The sequence below is a fragment of the Triticum dicoccoides genome, chromosome 3B (assembly GCF_002162155.2).
Source record: "Triticum dicoccoides isolate Atlit2015 ecotype Zavitan chromosome 3B, WEW_v2.0, whole genome shotgun sequence".
In the NCBI taxonomy this organism is placed as follows: Eukaryota; Viridiplantae; Streptophyta; class Magnoliopsida; order Poales; family Poaceae; genus Triticum; species Triticum dicoccoides.
The window spans coordinates 29,775,516-29,784,959 of NC_041385.1; positions in this window are offsets into that span (position 1 = coordinate 29,775,516).

The following is a 9,444-nucleotide window of genomic DNA, read 5'->3' on the forward strand; positions in this document are numbered from 1 at the left end:
GGGGGGTCGCGCCGGTGGTGCAGGAAGGTGGCGGCGATTTGGGGGGCAGAGCAGAGGGAGGCGCCGAGGGAGAGCTGCGATAAGAGGGAAGCGGGTTAGGGTTGGGCGTTCGATCTGGGCTTAGTAGGAGATGTTTTGAGCCACTGGATTTGCATCCAGCGGTAAAGATAGGCTCAGGTGGGTTTCCTCAAAGGTAGTAGAATTCGCATTTACATCCTTGGAAAAGACCTTTTTTTTTGCAGTCTAATTGGAGAGCTTTATTCATGGAAAAGCATTCATGGATGAGTCAGCCAAAAGGCTTGTCACCAAGAAGCTTGGAGTTTCAGCTATCCAGCTATCTGTTACATCAAGTGCACAAACACGTTTCGCACAAAGGTGCGCAAGCAGATTAGCTGATCTACTAACATGACAAATATGAAAAGAATCAAATAAGGAACTAAGCTCTCCTATCTCATCTAGTAAGAAGGCCACAATAGAGCGAGAATTGTGGCGAGAATTCCATAGTGTCACCAACTCCAAGCAGTCTACTTCCATTACCACATGGGAGAAACCTCAGAGAGTAGCAAAACGAACACCATCACGTAAGGAGAGACCCTCCATAATCAGGATCCGTGATCCCGGAGTAAGGCTTGCACCATGCACCAAGCAAGGCCGAGGGAGACCGGGCAACACCCCCGCCCCTCCCCGGTCGATCTCGAGATTGAGTCCGCCATCAGTGTTTATTTTGACAAACCCTCATCAGGCGGGCGCCATCCAAATCCAGGAAGAACTTGCGCATCTTTGTGTGGAAGATGAAGGAGTGCAATGGCCTCCTTGGTAGCCCGCATAGTAGACAACGGATCCCTACCCTCCTATCCATGCTTGATGCGGTTCCTAGAATGCCAAATGGACCACATGATAGTTGTGATCCTTGCTCGATCTTCAGAGGAGAACCATGAGGCGCACGTAATGTCACGTGCCCATGACCGTGTGTTAAGATGCGGTAACCGCAGCCCAAACCATGCACAGGCCTCTTCCCAGAACCTTTGAGCATGCGGGCAATACAACAGTGCATGCTGCAGATCCTCGTCTGCCGCAAGACAAACTTTGCACTGACGAGCATCCGTGATGTGTTGATGATTGAGTGTTGCTTCATCTGGAAGAATCCCTCGAAGAACTCTCCACCAAAACACTCTGACTTTTGGAATTACATTCAACTTCCATAGGGCTGTCCACAACTGTTGATCACTCGATGAGGTTCAGGTAGCCGTCCCTTCCTCTAGAGCCAAACGCTCGTTCTGAGTCACAAGAGAACAGTATGTTGTTTTGACAGTGTAGTTGCCTGATTGTTCAAATGCCCAAGCAAGGAAATCAGTGCCACCGCCCGACCTGATAGGGATGTTTAGAATGGCCGCAGCATCAGAAGTAGTGAAATTTCCTCTGACCAAATCCTGCCTCCACGACCAAGTTTGAGAATCAATAAGCTCCGACACTAGCTGAATGTCAGTGTTCGGTGGTCGTGTAACAGGTGTCATATTAATCGTACCTGGAATCCACTTGTCATTCCAGACTGAGATAGTAGTGCCATCTCCAACACGGGTGATCAACCCGGTTCTCAAAGCTTCCCTCCCTGCTATAATCGCCTTCCAAGTAGCAGAAGCTGACTTGGGCGCTGACGCCTGCATAAATTCAGAATCGGGGAAGTACCTTCCTTTCAATACTCTAGCGCAGAGGGAGTCCGGACTTGTCACAAACCTCCATCCGTGCTTGCCAAGCATTGCAAGGTTAAATAAGTGTGGGTCTCGAAATCCCATGCCCCCCTTGCACTTGGGTGTTGCCAATTCTTTCCAAGACACCCAATGCATTGACTTCTTATCAAGTGAGCTGCTCCAGAAATATTTGGCCATAGGTGAAGTCAAGCTCTTGCATACTTTCTTAGTAAGCAGAAAGGTGCTCATAGGAAAGGTGGGGATTGCTTGAGCTAGCGATTTCAACAATGCATCACGCCCCGCACAAGCAAGTAACCTTTTCGACCAACCTTGGATCTTGGAACGCACCCTCTCGCTGACATGATCAAATGTACCACTCGTGATCCGTCCCACAGCGGTGGGTAATCCCAAATATTTTTAGCTAAAGGCCTCCACCTGGATATTCAAGGTAGCCTTCATTAGATGCCTCAAGTCTGATGGTGAGTTGGAGCTGAAATATATTGAGCTTTTCTCCCTATTGACACATTGTCCCGAAGCTTCACCGTAGACTCGAAGAATTTCATTCAGACGAATAGCACTCAAGTTGTTTGCATTGATAAAGATAAGGCTGTCGTCCGCGAACAATAGGTGAGTGACCCGTGGAGATCTGTAGCTCACAGCAGTCCCCTATCAACAATTCCTCCATTGTAGATTTTTAACAATGAGGAAAAACCCTCCGCACACAACAGAAATAAGTAAGGTGATACCGGATCTCCTTGACGAAAACCCCTCGTTGGTGTGAAAAAAGGTAGTAGCTCTCTGTTGACACGATCTGAAAACCGTACAGAGGAGACACACTTCATGATTAATCTAGTGAAACTCATGCTGAACCCCAGTCTCAAGAGTATTGCTTCCAGATAATGCCACTCAACGCGATCGTAAGCCTTCATCATATCGAGCTTGACCGCACACGAATAATGCTGTCCCTTCTTCCTCCTTTTCATGGTGTGTATACTCTCATACGCAACCAACACATTATCAGTAATGAGGCGTCCCGGGACAAAAGCACTTTGTTCTTCACTAATGATAGAGTCCATCCAGCTTCTCAATCGATTAGTAATAGCTTTGGCCGCAATCTTATACAAGACCGGGCACAAGGCAATAGGACGATATTGTGTGATCGACTGTGGGTGGCGTACCTTGGGAATAAGTGTGATGGAAGTATCGTTCAACCCCGCTGGTAGCTCACCTCCATTGAGAAAATCCAACACTGCTATTGTTACATCAGCACCTAGTAAATCCCAGTGTCGCTGATAAAAACCTGCAGTGAAACCATCTACACCCGGAGCTTTGGAAGGTGCCATCTGGAATAATGCCACCTTCACTTCTTCGGCCGTGTAGGGCTTATCGAGATCATCATTCATGGCCTGGGAGACCTTGACAGGCACATGAGATAATAGGTCGCTCGCGTCTGCAAAACCCTGTGTTTGATACAGGTTTTGATAAAAAGCTTGCACCTCCACCTTGTCCTCCTCTTCAGACGAACAGAACGAGCCATCCTGTCGTCAAAGGCAGGATATTTTGTTGATCCTTTTGCGCTGTGCCGTTTGAGCCTGATAGTAGGCTGTATTACGGTCCCCTTCACGAAGCCAGAGGACTCGGGATCACTGTCGAAGCCACACCTCTTCTTGATGCAGCGCCTCCTTCAGTTTTGTCACGATCCGTTTCTCCTCCTCTGTTGGCCCGGAGCCAATAGACTTGCACCTAATTCGATCAAGCCTCTTCTGCAATTGTCGAACAGTGCGAGTTAAACTGCCGAATTCCTTGGAGCCCCATGGTTCAAGTGTCTGCTGTAAAGAACCCAAAGCCATCGAGATCCCTTGGAGCCCAGGTCCTCTTTGAATGCCCCGCCAGGTCTCCGGAACCAAACGGTCATAATCCACATGGGTCTGCCAAACATTCTCATAACGAAACTGTTTTTTTGCCCTTGATCTACCGGGCATATGCAACTTTATTTCTGCCACAACGAAGCAGTGATCAGACTCCACCGATGGAAGATGTCTAACTCTGATATGTGCAAAGTGTTGTCTGAACTCTTCATTGGCAAAAAACCTATCCAACCTGGCCTTGACATTCGCATCGCCTGCTTGACGATTATCCCAAGTGTATGCTGACCCTGACCAGCCAAGGTCTTGCAAAGAAACGTCATCGATCACTTCCCTGAACGCGCGCATCTGCCTCTCCGGCCGTGCTGTTTTACTAAAGTGCTCGGAAGCGAACAAAGTTTCATTAAAATCACCCGCATACAGCCATGCCGCATGTGGTATTGCATAAAGGGAACGGAGAGTTTGCCAACTCTGCAGTCGACCATCAGCTCTTGGCGCCCCATATAATCCTGTGAAACGCCATATTGAGGAAACTTGATCATTACTTTTGACAACCGCGTCAATATGGCACTGACTGAAATTCTTTAACTCGACAATAACACCGCGAGACCAGAAAAGACCAATATTGCCACTAAGGCCGGCACTGTCTACAGCAAAACAACCTCCAAAACCTAGAGTGTACTTCAACGCCTCAACTCTTTTTGCATTGATCTTTGTTTTCATAATGAAGAGGAGGGTGGGTCCTTCTAGCTTCACAACACTGCGAAGCTCTCGAACTGCCTCGGGGTTCCCAAGCCCCCGGCAGTTCCAGCTCAAACAACTCATTGGGACGGGCAGGATCGCGGGGCGATCTCTGCCGAATTTTTCGGTGTAGGTTTCTTCTTTTTCTGCTCACGGAAGAAATCCTCCCCGTCTGTTTCATTGTTAGCTGAATTTGGATCATCGGTTTTACTTGTACCAGCTCCATCAGCCTCTAATCCTCCCCCAGTAAGGAGCAAAGTTTTCACCACAGGCATGTATACCTGATTTGGTCCCTCTTTGCGTTTGGGCTGCGTCTTGCTCTTATGTGGGGAGGTCACCTCCTCACCGGTTTCCTTTTGGGTGCTAGAATTTCTCGTTGTTTGTTTACTGTTCGCACCCGACTTTGGTTCCTTCTGGAAACCCTCATAGCCTTGCTTCCTTGAATCGTCTGGAGCACGAAGCGACGGGCCAAACGGAAGATCACCTTTCTCATCTCTTGAACCTGGGGTCGGACAGTAAAGTTCAGAGTGTCTCAGTCTGCCACAGGAGAAAAAGAAATATGGCACCTGCTCATATTGGATGTCATACATGTCCACCTTCTTTCTCCTAGCAGAATCTATCAAAATCCACCTTCTAAGTGGTTTGTTCACATCAATGGAGATCCTTGCACGCAGGAACCCCCCATTGTGATCTAACCTGACTTGCTGAGCATGTGTATCCATCTGTTTAGCAATGGGCATCCACCACAGCTCATCTCTCAAATTGTAGGGTAGGTTAATGACCCTAGCCCAGATATGCAACCTATCAAACTTGACCTCATCCGGCCTCATACACTCATCAAACTCTGCCAATATGACAGCGTGCTTGTTGATATGCCACGGTGATCCACCCCAAACTCGATCTCTATCTCGTTGATTCTCGAATTCAGCCACAAACAGGTTTAGCCCCGTAGGACGGAACTGCAACCCCCGTGGATTACCCCACGCCGGACGGAGCGCATTGGTGATGGTCTGAATATGAACAGGATTCCAGTGCAGTACTTTACCAGCCAACAACCACTTCCCCGATCCTCCCTCCGTCCGATCATCAAGCACAAGCGGAGTCGCCTCTTCCTCAGATATGTCAAGCTTCCCCAAGGCCTCCTCCAGTTTCTTCCTCATGTCACCGCCCGCCTGAGAACCTTCCCCTGCTGTCGCGCTAGGGGCCGCCATCGCCGGCGTCCCAGCCGTCAATCCCTCCTCGCGCCGACGACAAATCTCCGGCCGGACGTCGAGTTCCACGTCAAAACCCTAGATCGCCTCGGCCGCCGCCAGAGGGTTTAGGGTTTCGGGGAAAAACGTCGCTTCGCTTGGAAAAGTCCTTTGTAGCGGAAAAACTTGAACATCGAGAGATTACAAATACGAAGAGAAGAACAACTTGAACATCTTGTCAGAGGTAAACACGCATAAATCTGCATTGTACTTACACCGAGAAAAGCATTGTCTTTCTTTTTAGATCAAGCATTGTCTCTTCTTGGATGAAGAGAATTCATCATACATTCATACAGAAGCAAAGTGGAATTAGTCTCCGAAAAGAGTTGGCATAACTTAATTCAAGGCCACTGACCGATTCTGCAAAAACAAAACAAAATTTATCACTCTCAGTGCCAAGAATTCACCTGAGAGGGCTGGTACACTACACAGATCTGTCATGCATGCCAAGACTTGCGAGGGCGGGGGGCGCTAGTTTCCTCCATTTAAAAGAACAATGTTGTACTCAGTTTCACTGCCATCAACAGGAAACTTAAAACTGATTGCCTTCTCTTATCTGCTTCCCTACATTTTTTTTAAAATGTGCCACATATCACGAACTGGATCCAGTCTCAAGGAAGTGTATGTTACTGCACTAAAACTAGTGCTTCTCAAATTGAAACAAGACGGAAGAATCAAACTTATGTTCGAACAGGAAGCATAATGATTTAATCTGCACATCTATATTAAGGACATCTCCGCGTCTGCCCGCGTTGTAGATATGTATGTTTTTTATGTACAACGCGGGGACGATACCATATGCCCCAGTAGTCGTCGGCATTAGACGGAAACTGGATGTGGGGAAGAGATCTAGTACGACCCAATTGCATGTCCACCCTTGACACGTAGCTTGCCCGACCTCAGTTGCATGCCAGCCCTTACACACAGACTAGCCCGGCCCAATTGTATGTCCACCCTTGACACGCAACTCGCCCAACCTCAGTTGCATGTTCATCCTCGACACGCAACTCCCGATGACCCCAGTTGTATGTCCAGCCATTACGCGCAATTAGAGCAACACAGTTGTGTGTCCATCCTCGACACATAACTTTTATACGCGACCCAGTTGTAGGTGCATACTCGAGACGTAACTGGGTTGCATGTGTCACACCCGACATGAAAACGTAAGCAACATGATATCCACACAACTAGGGGGTCGCCGGATGGTGGGTGCATAGGGGCAGCCCAGGTTGGTGGAATTATAAATTTTCCATTTTCTACTTTTTGTCTTTTCTTTATTTTTTGTGTTTTGGGTTTAGGATATTTTTTACACATAACTAGGATGGCGGGTTGATAGGTGGGCTTATTTATTTACTTTTCCATTTTCCATTTTTGTTTTGGTTATTTTTTATGGTTTTCTTTTTCTAAAGGGGGGAGGTTGCAATTTTTTGGTTCATATATGTGGTTTATTATTATTTTGAAATATCTTGTTTTATTTATTTTTATTCATTTTGTCACAGTGTGCAACTAAATTACTTTCCAAAAAAAATAGTGGGACTATGGTATCCCGAGCCCACCAGGGTTCAAATCCTAATGCTCGCATTTATTTTTGGATTTATTTCAGAATTTCCGGCGATGCACATTCAGTGGGAGGAGACGTTTCCGTCGACGACGAGATGCCTACGGTGACTTAGTAAATTTCAAGATGATATGCCGGCTCAGCCTTTCGGAGGTGCTCATAGGAGTAGGGTGTGCGTGTGTGCATTCATAAGGATGGGTGTATGGACGTGTATGTGAGCGCTTGTGTATGTACTGTATTCAAAAAAAAATTCTCTAGTTGCACGGAGTGGAACGTGTGCAGTTGAAACGGTTGTATGTGTGCAACTAAATTATTTTTTACTCAAAAATAAAATAGTTCAAACAAATTATTTTTGAATGTGTTTTTTAGAAGCCAAAGAAAATAACCTTCTCTTTTAAAGGGACGCATGCAAACATTTCGTGTGTTATTGTTTGATCGAGCCATTACATTAGTTTCCTTCTTTTTGTTCTTTGTTTAGCCCAGTCCAAGGAGAAAGCTGGCGTTGTGTAGCCCACACAAGGAAAAAAACACAAGAAAAAAAAGGACCAGGCTACCGCATGCATGCATGCATGCATAATCGGATTCATTGGTGACGCGCGAGGGGAGGACTCAGGACATCTCCAACAGGTTGTATGTTAGTCTTGTTGGTAAAATATCCATGTCATCAACCAACAAACTATCATACAACTACTGTAAGGCTGGTCATAGTGGGGAGTAACTTATACTAATGTCATGCATATGACACTAGTTTAAATTACTACCTTCATAGTGCAAAGTAACATGGTACTAGTGTCATAGAGGACTTCATTTATTATCTTGTAGACTCATCTTGTCTTGGTAAGCGTTATGTTACAGTAACATATTATGTTACCACTTCTCATTAACTACATGCCACGTAAGCAAAAAAATTTTGGAGTGCGCTATGTTACTAGCTAAGTTACTCCCACTATGACTAGCCTAATGGATTGTATGTAAACTATCCAATAGATGGTGAGAAAATAAATGTGGTTCCTTTCTATTTCATCTTGGAGCTTGTGCAAAGGTTGTTGGTTAAGGCTGGTCATAGTGGAAGTAACATAGGTAGTAACATAGATGCCACATGAGCAAAAATGGTGATGTGGCAAGTAGTTAATGAGGAGAGAGGCAAATAGAGTAACATAATATGTTACCATCACATAGCGCTTTCCAATGCATAATGAGTCTACGAAGTAATAAGAGGGTGCTTGGATACAAGGGACTATTTTTAGTCTGACTAAAAATAGTCTTTTTTAGAGGCTAAAGTTCCAAGCACCCCTGACTAAAGAGAGGCTAGGACTAGTCTTGAGGCTAAAATCTTTTAGTCATGGGAAACCTACTAAAATATGTATTAGCTCTCTCTCTCCTCATTTAATTCCTCTTCTTAGTTCTGGATTGGAGGGTTTGAAGGATAATAAATGCTTAATAACTAGATTTTAGTCTCTTTAGTACTTGGGTCCAAGCATGGGTGAGACTAGCAAGTTTTAGTCCCACTACTTTTAGTCATGGGACTAAAACGTATCCAAGCATGCTCTAAATAAAGGTAACTATGTTACCACACCTATGACACTACCCACTATGAATGTAGTAACTTAGACTAGTAACATATGTATGTTACTAGTCTAAGTTACTACTCTCCACTATGACTAGCCTAATCTACATACAACTTTGCTCTCTCTCCACATTTAATGCATGCCACATCATCACTATGTCTTAGGTGGCAAATTTACCAACACCTATCTTATAATTGTTGGAGATGCCCTCAGTGGAACAACTCGTATGCTATAAATGCTAAGTACATTTTTGAGAGTACTTAGAACTCATCTAAATAAGATATAATTTGGTCTCATCTAGTACAGATACAACCCACGTCAGCACACACGCATCTTACAGCATCACATCCAATGACTATAAAAGGTGAATGAGACCGAATTATATCTCATCTAGATGAGTTCTAGCAAAACTGTACAATTTTATGAACGCATACACAGTGCGCCTCATACATACGCTTTATGAACGCATAGACACGAAACGTCTCATTCCACTGAAAGCACATCTTCAAAAAATTCTAAAATAAATACAGAAATAATGCGAGCACCAGTTCTTAAGCTCTGGCAGGTTGTTTTTGAATGAGCTGGGACTATATCATGCTTAGATACGACATATCTAGATGAGCTATAGACACCACAAAGGAGTTGTTGCTTCACCCTTCCGCATCCAGATGCGCAAAGCTACAATGTACTAGTTGTAGATATGACAGAGGCATGCTTCATTTAACAGTTGAGGTAAAAGTGAAATTAAGGAGCTAGGAACGCGCGTGATCGATA